We start from the raw sequence: 26098 nt of genomic DNA on the forward strand, positions 1-26098 counted from the left end.
AACATGTTAAGTGCTGAGGATACAAGACAAAAAATGAAAAGTTCCTTACAAGGACTTTATTTTCTGATGGGGAGCATGTACATGTATAAGTATGTATGTATAAATATACATAAAATGAAAGCATAGTAGTTTAGGGAGAGGGAACACAAGTCTCTGGGAAAAGAATCATAAAAGTCTTCTTGTAGAAAGAATCAATTTTGTTAGATTCCAGGAGGAGAGGTAAAGAAGGAGAATACTCTAAGAGTGATGATGACTTTCCCCTCCTTGGAAGTCTTTAAGCAGAGACTAATTGATATTTGTCTCCTAAGCAGTTATAGTGAGTATTCCATTCATGGAGGACTTGGAATAAAAGTCTGATGAAGTTCTTTCCAAATATCTAGGAATCCATGTTTTGTGAGGATTCCGTAATTCTTTGTGTGTGAGGAAAAGCAAGAGACTGTAGTTCAGTTTCAGGCCTATTTTTCACACAAAAAAAAAGTGAATAGAAATGACACATAAAAGTGAATATAAGAAGACATTGTATTCTACTTAGAAATATCACTTGGACACCTACATTACTCAGTGATGACAGAGGAAGACAATATCATTCCTTGTCAACAGTTCTACTCATGCCATTTTAAGCCATGAATGTAGGGTTTCTTCCTTTCTGGCTTATTTCCTAATCTGATTTTTTTTTCAAAATCTAACCAAAGATAAGGATGAGAAGGTGGGGGTGGGAAATCTGCTTGCATTTATCATTGCTAGAAAGCCAAAGGAAATGAGTGTATGAACCTTTGGTGAGCCATCAACATACTGTTGTTGATTTTGAATTAACCAACATGATACCACACCATAAACAGAAGACTGCTCATCAGGGTGAATCCATAAATCATGGCCAACAGTCATTAGAAATTGGCAGAATTTCCTGTGTGAGTCAGAGAAGCTGGATACTAGCTGTCTCATCTGATAGAGAAGCATAACTGCTGTGTCCCCTCATATTATGGGCATGTCAAAGTAGTCACTGAGCAAGTTACTGACATTCAGCAAATAACACAACAGTTTACCATCCTGAACTCTAAACAATGAGATTAATACACATGCATATTGTATACATAGGAGACATTGCTAGATGGCATAGTGAATAAAGTGATGGATTTAGAGGTGAAGTCAAATTGTAACCTGAATACTATCTGCGTTGCCCCCAAAATCTCCTATTCTCTCTCAGCCTCAGTGTCTTCATCAGTAAAATGAATTTTAGCTAACTTATATAAAGTGCTTGACAACCATAAAACAATATAAATACTAGCTATTATAATAACATTAATAATAATAATAATGTATGTCCTTCATTTTCAAAGAAGACTATGACAATAGGTAGGTAAGGCCATGATCAGCACATGAATTGGATTTGAATGAGGTGGGACTGTGCTAAGTCACCACCCTCACTTTCTCCTCCAGAGCCATCTGGGTCCAGGGGCCAGATATGAATCAGGATGACCCTGGATGTGAGATAATCAGGATTAGGAGACTTGCCCAAGGTCACACAGCTTGTAAGTGTTAAGTGTCTGAGGTCACATTTAAACTCAGATCCTCCTGACTTCAAGGCCAGTGCTCTATCCCTTGTACCCACCTACTTTCCCCTACTAGCTATTACTAATAAAATAATCATTAAAGAAAGAAGCTAGTTTTCATGTGTGATTAACAGAAACTGTCTTTTAATTTGGCAATAATTAGTCTAAATAAAAAAAATTGACCTTTTAAAAAAATAATCTTTGATCCCCTAAATTACTAATAGCTTCCTTTACTTGAAATGAGATCCTAAGACAAAGATTAATTTTGTATTTAGGTTCAACTTCTATTTTGAAAAGTAAATAATTTAAATTTATATTCATAGATATTTGTATTGTCTTCTCTGATGACCCTATTAGCAGTTATTTATCTACAAGACAGATAGTATTTTTTAGTTCTTATGCATGCTTTTTAATCCACTTGCCCATTTTCTGGAAAACAAGAGATGTATCTGTGGGGACGGTCCTTTGATTATAGTGTTATCTCCTTAGTAGACTGTTTTTGGAAGGCACAGCTTAAAATTATGTGTGAAAACTTGTTTCACTGAACTATTTTAAAATTCTATACTATAATAGGCATTTAGTTAATATTTGTTGAGTTTATGACACAAACGAGTTTATGCTCTTTTGGACAATATGGTTTCAGATAGGATGATGGACTCTAAATCTTACTGAGTGGATGCTAAAGGCTACTTATTCTAACACCCTTATTTAACCAGTGAGGAAACTGAATCACAAAGGAATCATACAAGCATTAAGTAATTAAACAGGAATTAGAACTCACAACCATTGACTTCAAATCCAGTTGACTTTTCTACTACATAGTTTAAAGTTTTCAGCCTTTTTTAGCACACAGTCTGGTGCTGTCATTGTGGTAAGATGAAATGCTTCCTTCAGTTTGTATAGCCGGTTACATAGAACAGCCTGCTGGGAAGTTCATATTCCATAATAGTTATTATCACTCATAAAGTCTTAAGCAATTGAGTTCTTTATGCTTGAGAAGTCACATGAGATGTGACTCAGTTGATTCACGGAAAAGCTTATTTTTAGATGAACCATAATTCAATTCTTCTAACAATCATAATGATTTAATTTTTCTTTTGTAAATCATATCCTGTTGCCACACTCCAGTGACGATGGAGTCTTTGAACTTTGCTTTATATCTTTTATTGGCTCCCCCCTTCTCCAAACACCCTTAAATAGCCTTGTTTGATGAAACTGCCTTACTCCTACTTAACTAATTTCATTCCCCAAACAGAAGTGAAAGTATTTTTAATGGCAACACTTACCAGAGTTGCACTCTTTGCAATATTTGACCTTTCTTCTCACACATTTCCCTTTTCCACTGTGTTCTTTTGCTTGTTCCAATTTACAGCTTAGTTCAGGGTCAACTTGTGAAGGCATTATTTAAGGTCTAGGTTTCCCACCCTCAGATCAAACATGTTAATAATGATATAGCCCTCAAAAATGTGATACACACATTAAAGTTTCCCATAAACCTGGCAGGGATCCTATAATTGAAAGAATCCACAGTGAGGTTGATTGGGTCCCAGGTATGACTCTTGTAGGTGGTCTTTTCATGCTGTTAAATTGGCCTTTTGTATTTACAACTCAAGCAGGGAGTACTGAAGTTGAAATGGCTTAAGTTATTTTCCTGTGTGTCATAATATTAACATTCTCCCACATTTGGTGCTTTCTCATTTTCTATTATTTTTATCTGACATACTGTTAATGGAAGCAAAATTAGTATGATCCTTAATTGTACTTGGTGTACCAAATGGCTCATAGCAGTTTAAAGCTACTTAAACTTTCATAGCTTAAAATTGCACTAAAACTTTTGAGACAAGATGTACATAGAGCTATAGAATTTACTGAACTATATTTGTTATTGTTTCTCAAACCAGACTTTTTTTTAACCAGAATAACTTTCTTACAGGTATCCTTAAATTCTAGATAATTCTATTGCACAGGGGAAATCAAAGTAAGATGCAGGGTATGAGCTATCCTCTATCTCCAATAGGTATAGAATTACATAAAACTTGGAGAAATATCTAGAATAATTTGGTTAGAATAAAATAAAAACTTTACTTCAAGTTCGGATCCATTCTGAATCCATTTCTGGATCTTTATATGAAGCTCATTACCAAATTCAAAGAAGTGCCTCATGTTCTTCCACTATATAATTAGAAGATCAAATATTATCCTGCCTAATAATCTTGAAGAATTGATATCTATCTCAAGTAACTTAAATTTACAAGAAATTAATAAATAGGTATTGAATTGAATCAATAGTTATTGAATCTTAAAAGTAAGAAAAGAAAATATTTTCCTGCACCTTTCTTTTCTGTTAAAAAACAGTAAGTCATCTGTATAACTCAAATAAATTTGAGAGTAAGACCATTCATATCATGTTCAAATATAGATGTTTTGGGGAACATTGGGAAATGCAACTTAAGAGGAAGTGATGAATTCAATATGCAGACATCCATTTTTTTATGGTCAAAAGTCAAGAATAGGAGTTTGTTTTACTTTACTATGCTGATTTGTTATAAGGATGTTTTTCTTCTGTTCTTTTAAATTGGGGAAAGGGGTAGAAAGAAGAAAGAAAGATTAGGGAAAAAAGTCATTAAAATATTTTTTAATGCACAGAAGAGTAAGATTTAATAAATATCTACTATGTTCCAGGTACCATAGTAAGATCTGGGTATACAAGAAAAGACAAAAGACAGTCTTCCTCTCAAGTAACTCATAGTCTGATAGTGGAGATGAGATACAAACAACAATGTGCAAACAAGTTATATATACAAAATCTCTTGAAAACTATCAATAAAGAAATAGCATTAAGGGAGATCAGGAAAGTTTTCATGTGGAAGACAGTATTTTACCTTAGACTTGAAGGAAGTCAAAGACGCTCAAAGGGGGACAAGAGGAAAACCATTCGAGACATGGAGACATGGAGGGCAGCCAATGAAAATCTTAAGTTGGAAGATGAAATGTTGGGTGTGAGGAATATCAAAGAAGCCAGAGTTACTAAATCTCTTCTAATGTGTATATTATTATTATTACAATATGGTACATGTTTTATATTATTATAATATATTTATGATATCTTATTAGATGGAAATATATATTTTTGTTACACATGATTATATAACTTGTATGTCATAGGCAAAACTTGAACCTAGATTTTCCTGAAGTGTCTTCATGCCTTATAAACTGCTTTGTGACATTCTTTTTAAAAAGTAATGCAACCTATGCAAATAAATGTAAAGATTGTAGTATGTGGAAAAGTAATCAGAAGAACCCAAGATAGGTAGCCCAATCCTCACTAAAATTATTGGCAAGGATAATGAGCCAAGGTAAGGATAACCAAGAGCAGTAATTTTAAGAGGCAGCAAAAGAAATCTTCATGAAAAGTGGAGATAATGTATTTTGATCATTCAGTACTGGAAAGCACTGGAATATTGTTCTTTGGAATGATAGTAAAATGGCCTCATGAGGTCTGTGTTAGCATAGCGTAGACCTTTCCCTGAAGTGACTAGTTTAAACAAATAATTCTCAGAATTTTCTGTCAATAACCCTCTGGCCCTATTTTCTTTTGTTTTTACCTTCTCCAAAAGTCCAAAGCTAAAAATCATTTTCCTTCTCATCATCTCTAATCTCTAAATTATCATTCTTTTTTTTTCCTTGATGGAATATAAACTCCCTAAGAATAGGAATAGTTTCATTTTTGTCTTTAAATCCTGAGTACCTAGAACAATGTCTTGCAACACAATAGATACATAATAGATGCTCATTGATTGATTGATTCTTCCTCTTCTTGGCACAACAAGGAGAAAAAAGCATTTCGAGCACTGATTTTTTCCTTTCTTTCTAAAATTGATTTAGGAACTTGGTCTAATTTCACCTATCTCACTGATTTAATAGAAGTCCAACAGAACTTAACCAAATCCCTAAGTCTTTCTAAACAAACTTCCTATTGTACCTAGTTGAAATGCCATTCATTGATTGATTCAGTGGAGGTGTTCAAGTGTTCACACTTAGTCCTCTTCTTGCTTGTTCATGAAATGGTCAGAGAAACAGACTTTTGAGGTTACCTCATCTAAATTCCTCATTTTAAAGTTGTAGAAACTGAATCCAGGGGAGGGGAGGTATTAGATGATTTACCCAGGTCATACAGATAGTAAGAGATGGGTTATAAGCTCGGTTCCTCTGACTCTTGAGCAAGTGATTTTTATCACCTTCCATATTCTAGAAAAGCTTTTAATTTTCTTGTTTTTAACCATGTTATAACTCTTGCATGTCCCCTTCCAAAAAGCAACCAAACAAAAACAACTTCCACATGCCCTTAAAAAAATTTATTGATGTGTTTTGTTTTTATTAAGTATTAACAGATTACCCTCACTCCATGAAAGATCTCTTAGAAGAAAGTAAAACAATTACAGTGATCTCATCTGAAAGTCCATGCAACAATCCACATATGTCGCACCATGCAGTGGTTCTATTAAAAGATTTCTTTTAGTAAGCAGAAATCTACTTTTTCTTCCCCTACCCTTTCCCATCACAATAGGAAAAAAAGAGAAAAGAAAAACATTCCTTGTAACAAGTATCCACTCAAAGATATCAAATTCCCTCATTGTATGTGTGTATATCTATATAGGAAGATAGATAGTTAAAGAGAGCGATTGATGTATATACATATACTTACACACACACACACACATTTATATTTCTCCAATCCTCTTTGTCAGGAAAGTTTTCAAATTATTAAATAATTAAATAATCCATGGTTTGTGGTTGCATTCATATAGTTCTTGTGTCTATTTGAAAGGTATACTTCCAAATATTTTATATCTGTAGTTATTTTAAATGGATTTCCTTTATTCTTACTGGGTTTTATTGATATTTTATGAAAATGTTGATATTTTTAAGGATTTATTTTATATTTCTAAGTTTTATTTTTATATACTGCAAGTTATTAGTTGTTTCAGGGGTAAAGTATACCATAATATTATCCACAGAAAAATGATAATTTGTATACTTCTTTGTCTTCTGGAAATCATCAATTTTCTCATGTCCTCCAATCAAATTTGATTAATTAAATTAAATTAAAATTCCAATATGTACAGGTTGCAAAATGATAAAACAAGGAATTCTACCAAATTCTTCCAATAACACAGATATAATCTTGATGTATAAAATCCAAAAACAAAGTTAAAACATGAAAAAGAATTACTCTAGCCCAATATTCCCAATGAACATTGATGGCAAATTATTGTTTCAATTAAATTTAAATTTAACTGATTAAATTATCAATAATGGTTTATTGTTTTTAAAACATTTATTTATTATGATATATATTTATAAATTAAATTTAAAATTCTTTAAATCATACCTGTTTTAATTTCTTAAAAGTATTTTGCTTTTAAGAAGCAATTCATAAAATACTGTTATCTGAAAGGCTACCAATTTATCTCCAAATCTTCACCCTAATGGGATTTGAGTATCACTTGAAGAAGTATCATAGGAAGTCAAAAACTGGTAATATTTATGTCTTTTCTTGATGTAGACTCTGCTAGGATGTGAGAATAGTTCCTTGCCCACCATAATATCAGACTTATAGTCTTAAGAATCATGCATATTCTTGCGCTTTTATTTCCCACCTTCCCCAACCAATATTTTTTTAGTTGTATTCTGTGAAGATTTCTGCTGCTCAGTGCTCTGATTTTCCTCTTCAGTAATGGGTGTTTTCATAATTAACTATTCAATTTAATTTTGATCCAATTATCTCTCCCAGTGTGTTCTTTGGAACTCACAAGTCAGTCTCATCAATTCTAGTTATAAATTGTAGTTTCATTTCTGATAGCAGAAGCTAAGTACCTATCATGTGTTTTATTACCTGACTTTGTTGATTCATTGTCTTGCCTATATCCAAAGACTTTAATACTGATGCAAAGACTTTCTACATTTTTTTAAAAAATTATATGATTCATGAATATAAAATGAAACTATTTCAAAATCATGTAAAACTATGCTAAGACCTTTTAAACTTTTAGATTAGCTCGTATTTGTTTTCTTTGCTTTATCCATTCTTTACACTAACCTCTTCCTTGACCACTAAGAGGAACAGTAGACTATTCAGACTGAAAGAGATCTTAAACACCTACCAATTATAGAGATCATTTTCAAACTGCCAGTACTTAAGTACCAGTGAACTCTAAAGACAAAATTGGGAATAAGAGAAAGAAACAGTACTGGACTGTGAGCCATAGCAACTAGAGCTTTCAGGAAATTTCCCCAAAAAAGACCGTAAGCTTAAATTGGCAGTACACCAGTATTTAATCATTGAGAATATAAATCAGACAAATGGAGTCAGCATAAGTTTTTTAAAAATTCCAGATAAATGGGAAGATTTGTTACAGTGGTGATTTCTTTTTATATGAAGTGGACTAGAAGATCAATGAAGTCCCTTTCTACTCTCCAGTTCTATGATTAGTCAATATAGAATTTTATTGCCTTTTTACTTTTTAAAAACAAAACACATTAAAAGTTAAAAAAAAATAAAACAACCATACATTTCCTGAGGTGAAACACAAAGTCTGTGACTGAAATGAGCATAGGCACCATCTACTGGTAGTTCACTTCAATTAGAGATACTTGACCCCTGAGACCCAGAAAGAGTCCAGAATTTATATTCCAGTAGTTAAAACCAAATAAAATCATAGCATACACACAAGAGTAAACAGTATAGCATAGTAGTAGTAGTAGGAGAACAGACCTTGGAGTTAAGAAGTCGGTTGGGTTCTACTTCTAATTCACATTGATTCTGTGATCCTGGACAAAGCATTTAATTTCTGTCTCTACCTCCTCTCTGTTCCCAACTCCACTCCTACTGTGATTATTTTTAAGACTCTAAAAGGGAGGAGAGTTACCACTCTGCATGAGGAAATAGATTTCCTACAACAATGAAATCACAAGTCCAGAAAAAAAAAATATTTTAACTGTTCCAAGTAAAATTAGAGGATCATATACTAGGATGATCCAGTTAGATCCATTTAGAAGTTATCTAATCCAATCTCCACATTTTATAGATAATGGAAATGACATGTCCAAGATTACTTGGATAGTTAATGGAAGAGACAGGATTGAAGGAGACATATCTCTTTGCAATATATATACATATATATATATATATATATATATATATATATATATATGCACACACACCATTAGCATAGTCAAACACATACACACACACATAGAACTGAATAAATCTTCTTTAGTCTCTTTTAACTCCATTCAAGTTAGATAATAATTCCCAATTATAAAACTCTCCATGAAGAGATTCCACCATCATCTTACATCATCTTTGGAAAAGAAACTTACAATTCAGTTCATGAAATATGGAAGGAAATAAATACTCTCATGTGTTAGGCTTGCAAACCCAAACCCATAAAGAGATCCAAGTGTTTCACACCCATTTCAGTACTTGAGCACTTTTGTCACCAAGAAGTATTTCTTTGTGCTCTATTAAGTCCTGTTGGCTTCATTTTGTGGACCTTTTGTCTCATCATGCCCTCAGTTGACATAAGGAACAGCAAATCAGAGTATACAACATGATGACACTTTAATAGCTAAAAATGCTTATTATTTAGTCCCAGATTTACCAATGTACTCTTCCTCTGAAATAAATAATATGATTTTAACATCCTTTCTAGGTTCCTTGTTATATTCAAACAGTCCTTTCATGTTCTTCTTGTAGAAGAACAAAGCTATATTTTTGTCTTACCTGTGACTGAAAATAGAATCTACTTCCTGAATGATGTGTACTAGTAATTTTCATTTTCAAGTCACCTGAATCTTTTTTTCCTTTTATTCGTATGGCATTTATCAAAACAAAGAAGATGCCATAGCTACAGGGAATAGAGCCAGAGATACAAAGAAAAGCAGACTTCAGCCACAACTACATTCATTTTTGGAGCATAAACCCTGTTCAGTTTAAGGTCTAGTTTTAAGAATTTTAGAACTTTGCTAAAGGTATAAATTGTCAGAGGGGGACAGCAAAATATATGGGTTGCAGAAACCTTAGTGTCTCCTTTCCTTGCCCTGAATAGAACAGGACATCCAAAGCTCAATGATAAATTTGCATATCTTTCCAATGTATCATGGTTTACTGTCTAGCCACTGGGATGGCCAAGTCAGTGATGACTGCTTCTGATATTACTGAAGCCCAAATAATGCTCTGTTGCCAGGATGACAAAATTCACACATTGTTAGCATATTTTAATCCAATATTTAGAAAGAAGTTTTTTCTTGAGTGCTTGATGTTTTTCTTCTTCCCAAAGAGAGGAGGGAGGAAGATTTTTGAAAGTAATATCTTTGTAGATATAGTTCATATCTGTCAGATGAATATACTAGCTGCAAGAGGGATAGGGACAAGGCTAGACACTAGACCTGAGATTTCACTTATAAAGGGAATTCACAAATGAGAAAGCATCACAGGTTAGCATCTTCTCTGAAATTTAGTCTCAGAGTTTCTTAAAGCAATACACTGGACTCTAAGCCCATAAAATGCAGAGAAAGTGTTAATTTGTTTTGGTATATGGAGTTTCCTCCACCCCAGAGTTAAGTCACAGGGCTAATCCCTATAACCTATCTTAAAGAACATATACTTGTACTTAGATTGACATCCCCTCTAAGTATTATCTCTCAAATTTTAAATGTAACACATCCACCAGCAAAGACAAACCAAGAAAATAGCCAACATGTTATTTGTTTCCCATGAACTGTGATACTCCAAACCCAAGATCAATGAACTGTCATGGAAAGAAAAAAATCTAATCCAAGTAAAAAAAATATTGAAATAATAGCCAAAGGAATAAAGAAAACCACTAGTTGTGCTAAAACTGTGATAAATTGTTGGTGGCTTGTTTGTTTTTCAGCCTTGTTCCAATTTGTAAGTCTTTTTTTTCAGTAACAGATTCTCTTTTTTCCCATAATGCAAACCTTTTATATGTTCAGTTGCTTCTGTCTGTGTATATCTTCCAAAAAAAGGAGAGCAATATCATCTTTTCTACTTTAAAGGACTGTTTCTTTCACTGCCTAGAGACTTAACCCAATTGTATGCACATTTTCCTTTCCAGAACTCCTGTCATCCTAAATTATATTGTGCTTCTTGAATGCTCCACTGGAAGAGAAGGTTCCAATCAGGACTTCTTTCACTGACTTTTATATCATTTTTTTAACCTGGCACTTCCCATCCACAGTTCTCTCCATGTATTTCCATTCATATTTTTAGTACAAACGTGCTAAATAGCATCAAAATATCACCTACTCCCTACACCACATACTTTTATCTACTGGCAAACAGTGTGTTCTTACATCCTTTCTTGCCTTGGAGTTTATAGAAATCAGCATTTCACTCTGTTCCTTTTCAGCTGCCTGCAAGTGAGGCCACACACACTTTAACCTCTCCATTCCACCCCCTACAATTACTGTTTGTCCTGTAAAGGAGAAACTAAGCCTGCTTTCATTGTTTATGTATTCATTTTATTGACAGAAACTAAAGGCTGGTAGTTTAAAGGAGTTATGCACATAACTGTTTACCAGACCATTTTTTCACAGACAATTATTATTGACAGACAATAGTCCTCTGAGTTGGGTGGCACCTTAATACCCTGAGAATCTGTCATTTCATTAGTGTGGGCATTCTTTCCCCCATACAGCTCCACACCCCTATGTAATTCAGCAAATAATTCTCAATTTATCATAGCTGAATAATCTCTCCCTTTGTAATCAATCTGATGATGGACTTCTCTGAATTTATCTAGAATAGTTCTCTGTCAGAAAACATAAGGAGACAATCACCAAATTTATATTCAGCACTTTCCCATCTTGGCAGTATGAACCACTGGTAAAGCCTTCAGGATCTAAGATCAATCAATAAATCAATCAATATTTATTGTTACTGTAAAGATCACTATACTGCTTTGATGAAATCTTACCATCAGGCCTTTGTGAAAAGTGAAATAATACAAGATAAGTGCCATCTTCATTCCAGAGATGAGGCAACTAAGGAAAGCGCAAAGAACTTGAATCATTTGTCCAAGGTCATACAATTTATAAATGGCAGAGCCAAGATTTGAATCAAGTCTTCTGATTTTAAATACAGTTTGTTTTTCACTACTCCAAAACTGTTTCTAAGATAAGATCAAAAATAGGGGTTCAAATCTTGAATCTGACACTTAAAAATACCAATAACTTTTTTTTATATATTACTTTAAGCTTCATTTGCTTCCAGTTATATATTGAAGTGTGTAATCTCATTTGATTTCCCCTCCTCAACAATCCTGTGAGGAAGGTACTTCTATTATCTCTGTCTTGGAGAAGGAAACACTTAGGTTGAGGGAGATTCAATGATTTTTCCCAAGGGAGTAAGTGTTTTTCACTCCAGCACTAGCCATTGCTCCATTTAAAAGCCTATGTCCCCATGTATCTAGTTATTTAATATCTCTGGGACTTCTTCAATTTACTTCATCTGTAATATGAGGAAGTTGGGGTAAATGTTGTAGCATCCCTTCCAGTATTATGCCTATTGTCTTAGGATCCTGTAAAATGTATGAGAATATGTGAAAAGTACCAAATAAAAAATGAAAAAGACAGGACAACTTAACAGGCTAGCATATAGCTTCGTGAATTAGTGTCCTTTGTTCCATTTTTTCTGTTCTTTCACTGTATATTGAATTTTAATTCAAAAAAAAGATAAGTAAGAACCAGTTTTATAATTGGGAAAATGGACTGCAGAAAGGGACATGCTCAAGGCCCTCAGAAAAAGCTTTACCCAGTCCTAGTTGTATATGTAGGTGCTTTACTTTGATTAGGTTTTCCTGTTACACATCCTTTCCATGCCTTTTTTTGTATCCTGGAGTTGGATCTCTTCCCCCCCACACACACACTTCAGTTTGTTCTAATTTCAAGGGGAAATAATCTGATTGCTCTCTGTTGTCATCCCTGGACTGTGTAAACAATCAGATAGGCGATGAATGACTATGTTGGTGCCCAGGACCGCTGCTTGTACAAACAGACTCATCACTCATCTTTTGGACTATAGTTATGCAAGTATGAGATAATAGGGATTCTGTTCAGTTTTCAGAATTTCCTCATACTGTTTAGATTTCAGTCTGCATGTCAAAATCCTATTGTTCAAGCACTTTGGCAGCAACAATTACTGCCACTTACTTCATTTGGGGGAAAAATTCAGATTATGTTGCAGTGATTTTTTTTTCACTAAATCATTTTGTTAAAAAATAAGGCAGGAAATGGGATTGAGCACAGAGATCCTTAGGTAACATCTTTCCATAATCTTATGCTGAAAAGTATGTTCATGTGTATATGTGAATATATATTTATATATATATATATATATATATATATATGTATTGTACATGTATATTCAAGTGTGTATATATATATATATATATACACACACACACATGTGTGTGTGTGTGTGTGTGTGTGTGTGTGTGCATTATACAAATGCTTTAGAACCCTGGGAGAAAAATAAATGCATCCTTTGCCTATTTGTATTAGTGAACCTTCTGTTACATTCTAGAGGATGAAAAGTCAGTTCCCTTGTTTCACTGACTCTTTATAATGTGCTTTTAAAATGTCACTATGATCATGTGTTTCCTTCTAACTGGCATATTTTCCTCTTCAGCATATTCCTAGAGGCTATATAGAAGGACTCATTTCAAGTTAAGGACCCACTTCTGAAAGAATGTATCTAACCATTTTTCAGGATTCATAGACATCAGTACAACTTCTATCAGCAGCTCAAGTCCTGTCTCTGGTACTGTCAAGATGAGTTGATGACACCATACTCATTTTTCTTTTCCTCTAGACATCTGCCTCACCTCTTTAGGTTTCTCTTTTCTCTGCTTCTGCATTTAATTTTCTTTCCTTTTTCCTCAGTTTTCTCTGCCTTCTATTATGAACTTTCTTTCTGTCTCCTCCCTTCCTTTCTTTTTTTGTTTTTCTCTCAGCCTCTCTCCCTAGACCTTATCTGTCTTTCATTCTCAATCTTGGTTATCTTTTCTCTGAATCTTCCTTACTTTTTCTAGTCTTCCTTCACCTCATTCTTTAGCCCCCTTTTCAAACTCTCACTCATTTCTTTTCTTAATTCTATTAATCTCTCTCATGTTCCTCTACACACACTTAAAATTCTTGCCAATATCTGTTCTCTTATGCAGTTAGAAAAGCACAGGAACTTGCATTCAATTTGATCAATTTGTTCAGTGAGTATACTGCCTCTTCAACTCTGTGCTTTCTTCAGCATTAGTACTGTTGTAGGTGACCTCTGCTCCTATTAGATACTCTGGTCTTAAACTTCAGTTTGATGAAGGGTAAACTGCTCACAATGGCTTTCTTGAGCATAGAATAGCTGGAAGAAGCCGTTCTAGGTATATAACCGACATCACGAGATGGGACTAAGTATAGAGAGTAATCCAGATAGATGCTCTCTAGGGTAAAAGCAGCTTGTCAGCTCAGCAGTGCATAGTGAGAGCCAAAGATAATGTCCTTGTTTCTTCTCTGAACTCAGACACTTTTCAGATGAGACTGAATGATAGCTAGCAGGAGACAGGGATAGGGATTGGATCTACAATTTCATTGACATTGGGAATACCCAAATAATGAAATATCCTCTACCAAACCAAGTTTGTACCTTCTCATCAAATTATAGTTTTCAAGAGTTTTCTAGAGCACCAAGAGGTTGAATAACTTGCCTAGGATCACACAATCAGAATGTGTAAGAAATAGAGAACTTCATTTTGAGACCAATTTTCTCATCACCATACCATACTGTGTCCTAGACTAGCATTTTCAATATATCTTAACCATTTTCATGACATTCTGTGAAAGTATTGCTTTCTCTATGTTCTTTAAATAAAAGCACAATATAGTAGTACAAGAATACCCAGTGGGTTATCCAACACTCTCTAGTTATATTCTTTTTTCTTGGGGCAAGGGAAGTAAAGTTCAAATAAATATTTTCTTGAGTTAATGTAATGGTTTCTACCAATGAGATATCTGTTTAATCAGATTAACATAACATAATTTAAGTACTTGGAAAGAATATGACTTTTCATGAGAATATATCAGAGAATATAAACTCCCCAAGGGTAGAGAATGTTTTATTTTGATCTTTGTATCTCCTGTGTCTAATACATGGTAATCTTAATAAGTATTTTTGATAGATTAAGTGAACACTCAGAATCCACCTTAATACTCTGAGACTTTCTCGTATCTCAATGTACCCAAATGCCCCATTAGTACTTTTACTCAAAGAAGGGATCCCAAAATGCCCTTCTGTATTCATTGTACATCAGTCTCTTCCATTCATAGTATGGTCCAATCAAACTGTCTTTCTTGTTGTTTCTTATGTACAAAAATTAATCTACTACCTCATTGATTTTGTACCCTGGCTGTGCTCCATGTGTAGTATGTTCTTCCCTTTTAATATCATCTCTCTGGATTCCTAATTCCCTTTAAGTCTTGATTGAAGTGTCAGCTTCTCCATGAAGTCCCGGTTGCTAGAGTCTTCAGTTCAAAATCACTTTAAATCTCTTTTTTACATAGATCTATACATGTTCATATTGTCTCCCTCACTTTAAGCTCCATGAGGGTAGAAACTGTTTTCATTTTTGTCTTTAAACACATAGTAGATGCTTAATAAATACCTGTTGATTTAATAATTGTTTAATTGGTTAAAAATAGTAGATAGCTTCATAGCTATTAAATGAAAAGTACGTGAAGTTATGCTTAGGGGAGATATCTTCTAGATAGAAGAATTTGGATATATTTTGCTTGAGGTTATGGGAAAAGGATATTATAGATCATTATAAGGCAAGAACAGAAGAGGAAATAAATGCACAGAAAGGTTAATATAGTTATGCACAGAACAAGGATTAAATATCAAATGCAAGAATAGCAAGAACATTGACTATTCCCCATTTTCATTCTTTTTTTTAAAAAAAATACTCTTACTCCATCTATTCCTTTTTCCTTTGCACTAGAACAAGTGTTTGCCACAGTGAATTTGTCTTATCTGAGTGCCAAGGTTATCTGTGCCTCCAAGGTTACACTTAAGAAGGAGTAGCTATCAGTTAATGATGATTTGAAATAAGTTTCTTGTGGAATTACCAATAATATCCACATGAAAACAAAGCAAGAACACACACACACACACACACACACACACACACTCCCCACAGCAATGGGTATCACAATTCAATATGAGAAAAATTTCCAGAGTTTCTGAGGTTGCAACTTGGCCCACAAAAAAAAAAAAAAATGCAGCTGTGTCTCCAAACCTCTTTGGTTTGGAAATTAGAATGGAAGGGAGATTCAATCAGGCTTCCTCACAAGATATCCAGTACTTCCCCATTTCCAATGGACTGAAAAGACTCCAAGAGTAACCTGCTTGGTGGTCTGGACTAGGAAGAGGGAACAATATTTTTGTTAAGATATAAAAACATTTCAGGAGGTTTTTTTTTAAATATCAAAAAGAGAATTCTAGTCAAAGTTAAAATCAATCATAATTTTATCAGAATGACAGCCATTTTAAGATGGCTTGTGAGGATTTATGATTACAAAAGGTCTACACCATCACTTAAAGGAGGACCCACAGCCCTCTTTTAAAATAATCGAGAAGTATTGGCAATTTCTAATCCTCCTACCTCTTGTTCTACCCTCTAGAAAAAGAATTTACCTAGGTTTATCAATTTGTATAAAGAACAGGGCTTGATTATTTTATTGTCAAAACTAGTAATGATGATAATTATTCATAAATAACCATAGTCACAGGATTCTCAACATTAACATTATCTTAGAGATTACATAGCTCCTCCTATACCTAAACAGGATCTTAGGTATAGCCAAATGCAAGTTGCCATTTAATTTACAACTTGCTAATTCCTAAGACAGCCTATTTATTCCCCTTCAGAACAGTTCTCATTGTTAAATGTTTACTCACATCCAGTTAAAATCTTGCTTCCTTGCAACTTTTATTATTGCTTTTATTTAATGTTTTTATTTGTTTTTCCAGAAACATGCAGCAATAGTTTTCATTGATCATTTTTTTTGCAAAATTTTCAGTTTTATGTTTTTCTCCCTCCCCCTGAAAGAAAGCAATCTAATATAGGCTCTATAGGTATATAATTATGCTAATTGAAGAATCAAATAATCAAATCCAAACAGAAGGAAAAAAAACATTAGAAAGGAGAAAATGACTATATATATATATATATATATATATATATATATATATATATAACAACTTTTACAAATTGTAGATTGTAAGCTTTGATGTACATTCAAACTGCTCATTTCCCTCTCTGGATATGGATGGTATTTTCCATCACAAGTCTTTTAGAATTGTCTTTGATTCTTGTACTGCTGAAATAAATATGTCCATCAAAGTTGATCATCACCCAATGTTGTTAGTGTGTATTCTTCTGGTTCTGCCCATTTCATTCAGCATTAGTTGTTCATTTAAATCCTTCCAGATTTTTTTGAAGTCCTGTCCCTCATGATTTCTTATAGAACAATAGTGTTCTATCATGTACATATACCAATTTGTTCAACCATTCTCCAATTGATGGGCATCCCCTCAGTTTCCAGTTCTTTACCTCCATGAAAAAAGCTACTATGAACATTTTCATACATATGGGGCTTTTACCCTTTTTTGTGTTCTCTTTAGACATAGATCCAGTAGTGGTATTACTGGATCAAAGATTTTGTACAGTTTATTGCCCTTTGAACAGAATTCCAAATCACTCTCCAGAAAGATCAGAGCAGTTCACAACTCCACCAAAAATGCATTAGTTCCACTTTCCCATATCCCCTCCAACATTGATGATTTTCCTTTTTGATCATATTGACCAATCTGATAGGTGTGAGTTGTTTTAATTTGCATTTCCCTAATCAATAAAGATTTAGAACAGTTCTGCTTCTGCAAATTGCATTTCCATATCCTTTGACCATTTATCAATTGGGGAATGATTTGTTTTCTTATCAATCTGACTCAGCTCTCTATATATTTTAGAAATGAATCCTTTATTAGAAACATTAGTTGTAAAAATTTCCTAATTTAATGCATTCCTTTTAATCTTGACTGCATTGGTTTTGTTTGTGCAAAATTTTTTCAGTTTAATGTAGGCAAAATTATACATTTTGTCTTTTATAATGTTCTATCTGTTTTTTTTGTTATAAATTGCTCCCCTTTCATAGATCTTACAAATAAACTATTCCTTGTTCTCATTAGCTATGATATCTCCTTTTATGTCTAAATCCTGTACCCATTTTGACCTTATCTTAGTAGAGTGTGAGATGTTGATCTACACCTAGTTTCTGCCTTACTATCTTCCAGTTTTCCCAGTTGTCTTTATCAAAGAGTGAATTCTTATCCTAGAAGTTGGAATCTTTGGGTTTATCAAACAGCAGATTGCTCTAATTATTTACTACTATTTCTTTTACAGTTAGTCTATTCCATTGATCCACCACTCTATTTTTTAATACAGTAACAGTTTTAATGACTGATGCTTTATAAAATAATTTTAGATCTGGTATGATTAGGACTCCTTCCTTTGTTTTTTTTTATTAATTGTCTTGATATTCTTCCTCCATATGAATTTCCAATTATCTCTTAATGCAAAAGAGTGATAGGGATAGATGTAAAAGAAATATATGATGAGATTGTCTAGGAAAGATCAAAGGACAGCAAATGGAGAGCCAAAACATCCTACTGTTATCTACTAACTGTAAAAACACCCAGAAGAACATCCAAATTGCTGGGTAGGCTGTGGAGGTTCTTTGGACCCATATGGACAAAATTTGCATAGGCTACAGAATAGTTGCAAAATTATCAACCAGTAGAGGGAGTACCCATATAGTTACAGAATTTTGAAAAGCACTGAAGGAGATACAAAGTTTTGATACAACATAGCCAAGTAAGGCAACAGTGACAATACACTGCACCTCATTTTGAGCATTGCTCATTCTCCTCGGTAAAAATTAGAAAATTATGGGGACTTTCTCTCTCCCTTACTAACCTTAAACAAGTCATTCAATGTCTATTAGCATCAGTTTCCTTATCAATAAAATGAAAGAGCTGGACTAAGATACTACTGAAATACCTTCCCAGTTCTGTAACTCTAATATGTACACCACAAAGTTACCCCTTGACCCCTAAATCCTTTTCCAAGTTAAAGAATGTTTGACCGATAGAGATGATGTTTCAAGAAGTAATAAGTGACTTTTAATTGGTTTAGATTTAGATCTGTGTTCATAGACTCAGTATTTTCAAGTGAGTAGAACTGAGAAGCTTCATTAACAGCCCATGAGGAAGAATATATATCATTAGAATCTTGGAGAATGACAATCAACTTTTCTTGGATTGCACTCTCTTCCCACCCAAACTCCCTGTCCCTAAAGTCACCAATCCAGATGAATAAACGAATAAACAGAGCTGACTTCTGAGAAGAGAGAACATGATTATGTATATTTAAGTTTTTGTTTTCTCACCATGCTACTGTAGAAACATAGGGAAACCCAACCCTGAGCTAAAGACAAGATAGGAGTTCAAGATGGCTTAAATGAGTTTGTTATCACCTTTATGTCAAGGATATTGCCTCTATGTTTTTCCAGCAAAGATGTTAGTTTAATAGTGGGGAGTTCACTATGTGACAGCTTAAGTTGGTTTTCATCAGGATGTGATGGAGTAATTGTTCCAAGGACAAGGCCTAACAGCTTTGGAGACCACCTTTAGCTAAGATAACATATGACTATGTAGGATGGAAATACCAGAATAAACAATAAGTAAATTTTAATGATAAAATTTTTATCAAACAGTAGATACTATTCTTATTACTTAAAAGAATTTGCTATAAGATTGTTTGTCTTCAAACAAGATCATTGTCTACTGTGTTCAAGAGATTGCCAGCAAAGAAAGACTCAATCTGATGTAAATGACAGACACTATTTTCTGTTGCTATTCCTTCTGAAGATCATGAATCTATTTGTGTCCCAAAAGCTTTTGCACAGAATTGGTAGAAGGACTCCAACCAGTTGAGGGATTTGGATTACATGATGTCTTCAAGTCTTAATTCTCAATCTTCAGTCTTATGATTCTAGAATAAATGCTGCTTTTAAATCATTAGGAGACCAACTACTATAAAATATGGATTGTTCTTATCATTAATTCTTTTGGAGAAAGCATTTCAGTACCTCCAGTTAAAATATGCTCTCTGGCTAGACTTCAAAGAAAACTGTCACATCACCACCAATATTAGTCAGTAAAATCAACAAGGTTGCTAAGACTAGTGATATTGGAGGCATTAATGTTAACTATGCCCCCAGGAAGGTTTCTTCTTTTATGTTCTAAATTCAGGAGCATGTTGGATACATTTCTTCATAGCATCATGATGTCAGTCAGGAGGTTTACTTCCTCTGTCCTTGGCTCTCCCTAATATTTGGAATGCAATTTGGCTTTCTATGGACCCTCAGTGCCAACTTCTGATACAATAGACTTCTCCAAACCAGCCCCTTGACAGCACAGCTGTTGTTTTCAGGATACTTTCCCATGACCCAAACTCTTTCTTTCCCAGCAATTATACAAATATAAAATCAAAAACACTTTCTCCTCAATGGAGTTCATCCCTCAAGTCCCAAAACAACGTCCATTCCCTAAAAAACAAAAGTACAACAGATCATAGTCTCAATGAAAGAGGGAATTCCATTGAATGAAAATGAGAAAAAAATTAGGAAAACTAAATAGAAAGTTAATTTTTTTTTATTTTTTTAAAGAAAGATGATAGACTAAGAAAATTAAATATGTTCCTCCCATCCTAACATTTCTTTTTCTTTAGACACATATAATATAAATTGTAATTACTTTTATCTTATCTCTATAGAATCTTACTGCCAATAGTTTCTTTTCTGTTATTGTTTTTGCAAGGCAGTGGAGCTAAGTGACTTGTCTGAGGTCACACAACAAGGTAATTGAGTGTCTAAGGCTAGATTTGAACTCAGGTCCTCCTGACTTCAGGTCTGGTGTTCTATCCACTATTGCCCCCTGCCAATAATTTCAAAACATTTTATTTGCCAATACCTTTGAACCTTCCTTACATTTGGAAAATTAGAAGCATGAAAGTGCTTGCCACTGATCAAACCACAGAATTGACAGATTTGGGAATAAAACTTGAATCAGACTACAAGACGGTTCTTACTCTTGGTTAGAGAGTGAGAATATTAATGGATATCTTTTTTTTATCTGAAAGGCACCTGCCCTGTCCCATCCCACCCATACCCAGATATATATTTTAAGCCATCAAGCCTTGAATTATCGCTTTCTTCCAGAAATTTGGTTTTCTCTTATAAAGATGTGTTAAGGAAGTCACAGAGAAACAATAGGCAAATTTTTGCTCCATAAGAGAAAAGCCAAGGCAAGAATAAAGCATATCATTTTAGACACCAACAAGTTGATAAATAGCCCCAAGATTTGAAACCTAGAGCTAACAAAAGCAATTAAATCTATGGGACTTTGTGAAGGCACAATGTTATTTCATACTTCTCTGCTCCCACCACAATTTACATAACAAATCTCTACAAAATGCAATCATGTCAAAAGTTGGAAATAAACTCTTTGTAGTGTAGCTATTTTTAAGCCTCCCACAGTAATAAGAATGATTTTTTAAAATGTACAAAAGCTGAATTTGTACTTTCAATTATAACTAACTGCAGGAGCTCTCTGGAGTTGGCCTTGGTTTGAAAAGAAAAGACATTTTTTTATGAGAGATAATATTGAATAATAGAAAGACTGATGGACTTCAAGTCAGGAGAGAACTAGATTCATATCTGGCTTTAGGAACTTAAATCGCTGGGTGATGATGATGAAGTCATATAACTTCTCTGAGTCTCAGTTTCTTCATCTGTAAATTGGAGGGGAATATAGCATTCAGACTTATTTTTGTTTTGGTAGTTCTTTTGTTTGCATTATAATTATCAAGTATATAGTTTTCCTGGTTCTCCTTACTTCATATTGCATCAATTTATAGAATCCTTTCCATGCTTCTCTGTATTCTTTCAACTGGTATGGTGAAATTATAGTAAATTTTTGTAACATTGTCCAATCAATGGGAAGAAGGAAGGAAGGAAGAAATAAAGGAAAAGGGAAAGGGAGGAAGGAAGGAAGGAATGAAGGAAAGAAGAAGCAAAAGAATGAAGAAATGAAAGAACAAAGGAATGAAAGAAAGAAGCATTTACTAAATATCTACTACATTCTAGGTACTGACCTAAGTACTTTACAAATATTAACTCATTTGCTCCTCACAATAACCCTGGGAGATAAGTACTATTAATTCCCATTTTGTAGTTGAGGAAACTAAGGTAAATAAAAGTTACATGACTTTCCCAAGGTCACTTGGCTCATAAGAAATATCCAAAATCAGATTTGAAATCAGGTCTTCCTAACTCTAGGCCAGCATTCTATCTAAGCCTCTGAAGTTCATCTACTGTTTTTACACTGGGTATTGATTGTTTATAGTTCTTTGCTACCATAAATAATGCTGCTATAAATATTTATATGTATGAAATCTTTCTTTGACCTCCTTAGAGTATATGCCTGATAGGATAATCTCTGTGTCAAGGAATATGTAAATTGTAGTCCCATTTATAGTCCAATACCATGTTATATTCCAGAACTGCTGGTAGAGAATTGATGTGTCTATCTTTCTATTATTGTCTATCTCTTCTAGTTACTCCCTGAACCAAATATAAACTTTAGGCTTTTGAAGTTATTTATAACCTGCTTCTAACCTATTTTCTCAAACCTTATTAAGTGTTTATACCATTTCCACTCTAATGTTCAATCAAACTGGCTTTCTTATTGTTTCTCACAAACAACATCCATTTCCATACTTTTTCATCAGTTATTTTTCATGCCTAGAATGTACTCTCTCCTCACCTCTATCTCTTAGAATCCTTGGTTTCCTTCTAAATTCAGTGCAAATAGCATCTCCTACTTGAGGATTTCCCTAACTCCCCAGTTGCTAGATAGCTTATTTTGCATATCTTCATGTGACAAGAGTGTTGGCAAAATACTAAAATGTTCTAAAAGAAACAGTAAGGAAGGGGGAGGGGAGGGAGGAAAGTGGAAAAAAGTGTAAAATTCAAAAACTTACCAAAAAATGATGGGTGGAAACTATTCTATATAATTGGAGAGCAAAATATTTATATAAAAATAAATAAATAAAAGATACATTTATTAAGTGCAAGATATCATGGTGCATTCTCCTGTTCTCTTCAGATCCAAAGAGAATCTGACTTTTAATTGATATTTCAATTCCTTAGCCATCAGAGGAAGTATGTAGTGTTTGGTTTTACCACTAGATAGCACTCCAACTACCCACGAGTATACTACTCCATCCCCCTCACCCCCCAAAATATACATACACACATGCATTCCTCATGATTCCTGCTGTCTGCTAATTGGTAAATAAACTGACCCTAGGTTCAAAATAAATCTAATAGTAGGATATCCAGAATACACCTCAAATCATCAAAAATGCAAAATCACAACTCAATGAGCTCTCACCCCATTTGTTGACTTTACCTCCTCAATAACAAATGACTATATTAATCAGAATCCATAATTCATATGTAATGGTCATATTGAACATTTTATTCAAGCAAATCATAAAACTTCAAATAGCAGAATACAATACTGCAATAGCATTGCAAATGGTTTAATTTTTGCCTTTCCTCCCATCCTTCCTCCTATCTAGTTTGAGGAAAAGGAAAGGATTTAGATAAGGTGAAAAAAATACTACTTAAAAAGAAATCAGTCGGGGCAGCTAGGTGGCGTAGTGGATAAAGCACTGGCCTTGGAGTCAAGAGTACCTGGGTTCAAATCCTGTCTCAGACACTTAATTACCTAGCTGTGTGGCCTTGGGCAAGCCACTTAACCCCGTTTGCCTTGCAAAAAAAAAAAACCTAAAAAAAAAAAGAAATCAGTCACTCAGAAGGAAACTAAAGACAAGACTTCCACTTCATCTCATTAACAACAGTTGCTTGTTTTGCTCCTTCTGGTCCATACTGTACAACTGGACTTGACTTTTTTCCTCTTTCTCTAGACTTCTCTGATCTAGTCTGCATTGAGCTTCTGCTCTAGTTATGTTCCAGGTTTTCACAAAGACATATCAGCTCTCTCTTTTCTTTCCCCTACTCAAGACCACTGGAGAAATATAGTACACTCCTGCCCTACTCCATTTCCTTAGCAAGAATATTGAGGAGTCCTAGTTTAAATAGGACTAGATAACTTCTTTATCCTCCTCTCCAAGCCAGTTCCAGGTAGAATTGTCCTCCAATGGAAAAGAAAAATCTTAAGAACTCAGATGAATGCCCATGCATATTTCCTAGGTTATTCAAACTTCTCTCTATCATCTCATATCTTCATCCTTCCTTAGAAGACGGGACTATACTTATGGTGCCCATGTGTTAGAATGAAAAAAGCTCTAGAAGATCAGGTACAGTTTCATGTTTGTCTTTAGCCTATGACAATGCCTAGAGAATAATAATTGCCTAATAAATGCTTTTTGATCGATTGAATAAAGAATATGCTTATAAAATTTACAGATAGTAATAAGAGCCAAAATGTTATTTAGGAAAGAGAAAGTGAAGAAAATACTGGGGACAGGCTAATACCACAGAGAACAAGGTTAGAATTCAACATAATCTCAATCTATTAAATAAATATGTGATTATGAGCAAAATGCATTTTAATTAAAATAATGTTGTATACTTAGAAAGGGAAAAAAATCAAACTTCTCTTCCCCCTTCCCCCCAAAAGAGATAAGGAATGGGACTAAAATGAGAAAAAATTAGAGTTCTAGCTGATACATCTTCCCCCTTGGGCTAAAGGTGACCAAGCCATTTCTATGACTACAGAGAAATTATGATCTTACATACACTTTTGCTAAAAGTTCCTAATGTGTAATAAATTCTTACATGCCTTCTGATAGTTTTTCTTGTTAATTTTCACTGACTGGTCTTTGGTGCTTCATTTCATTGGAGCTATTATTTTCCTTGTTCATGACTTTACTTGGTTTTTTAAAATGGAAGGAACAAATTAAAATGTGTCTAGAGGAAACTTTTAGCTTACTCTTGCTTTGATTTCTAGTTAGCATGGATGACTTGTAGTCTCATACATGTGCAAACCTCATATTCAGCAACAGAGAAGGGATATCTCCTAACATTGGCACATGGTAGGAACATGCCCTGTTTGATCCACCCCCCCACTATGGTTGTATTTGCCTAAAACTCTTCTTTCTTTTTAGAATTGATATTTCAGACCTCGAAGGGTTTGTATCTAGATGTAGAACATTGTTTTATAAGCCAGCAACAGAATTTCTTTAATCTTTCAAACTATTTGTGACAGTCATAACTATTTTCATCACTCATGGTTCCCAGACTTTGAACAGATGAAAGAGTGATTTACATGGATTGGCAGGGATTTGAGAATCCTTATTGCTTTGGTAAGCTGAGACAATAGCCTCAGTCCATAAAGACACCAAATAAGGTGTCCTGGAATGTGATTGCATCCATATGCTTTCAACTAATTCAGTATAGACACAGTGAATCAATTCCAACAAATAAGTAGTAATCTTGCCTAGGAAAAAGTAAGCTGCTAATTTGATTCCCATCCTGCTACTCAACCCAAAGAACCTCCCATGACCCAGTCTGAGTTTGAAATATTAATGAAAATAAAATATCTTGTAGAAATGTTCAATTTTTGTGGAAAATAAACATTGTATCCCCCAAGAATATGCTCCATTTCCTATATATCATTATAACTATTGGCATCTGCATCCTAAGAATGGTTTCCCAATTCTTCCTCACCATCAAATTTATAGATCATCCCTTTCCCTAATCCTGATCATCTGTTTTCAGCTTTGAAAGAGAGATTTAATATATAGGCTACTTCAGTGCAACTCAAAAATTGCCATTTAGGTTCAAACTGATTATTATGTATTATAGACCTTTGTTTTCAGAATTTTTATTCATTTTATTAAGCTTAAATTTGGGTTGAAGTGAAAGGAAACAGTAAAGGAAAATTTCTTCAATTTGACTGCAATTTTACTCTTTAGTTTTCTTTGCTCTTTGAATTGATGATCTGAATTTGTTGTCAAATTGCCAAAAAAGCAAGTGATACAATGAATGATGCTTGTCATATTACAGTACCTTGTCTCCAGAGCCAAAAATACTTTAGACTTTTATGCCTAAAATGAAAGGTTCAAAAAAGTTGAGACTTCCCAAGAACATTTAATAGATATCTCCTTTCCATTTTCCATTAAGAATTTAATGGGATAATAAATAACTTTAAAATCCTTAAGTAAAAGTCATATGTTTAATTATCAAAATGCCCCTTTTATGTATATATACATATATATATATATATATATATATATATATATATATATATATATATATATATATCC

General features: G+C 33.8%; 1 protein-coding gene across 2 annotated transcripts in view; it reads left to right on the forward strand.

Moving 5' to 3' along the window:
- LOC141521988 (formin-1-like) overlaps positions 1-26098 on the forward strand; it is a 402521-nt gene that overhangs the window by 316188 nt on the left and 60235 nt on the right. The gene's annotated exons all lie outside the window — the stretch shown is intronic.

Source organism: Macrotis lagotis, chromosome 4 (assembly GCF_037893015.1).
Source record: "Macrotis lagotis isolate mMagLag1 chromosome 4, bilby.v1.9.chrom.fasta, whole genome shotgun sequence".
Taxonomy (NCBI): Eukaryota; Metazoa; Chordata; class Mammalia; order Peramelemorphia; family Peramelidae; genus Macrotis; species Macrotis lagotis.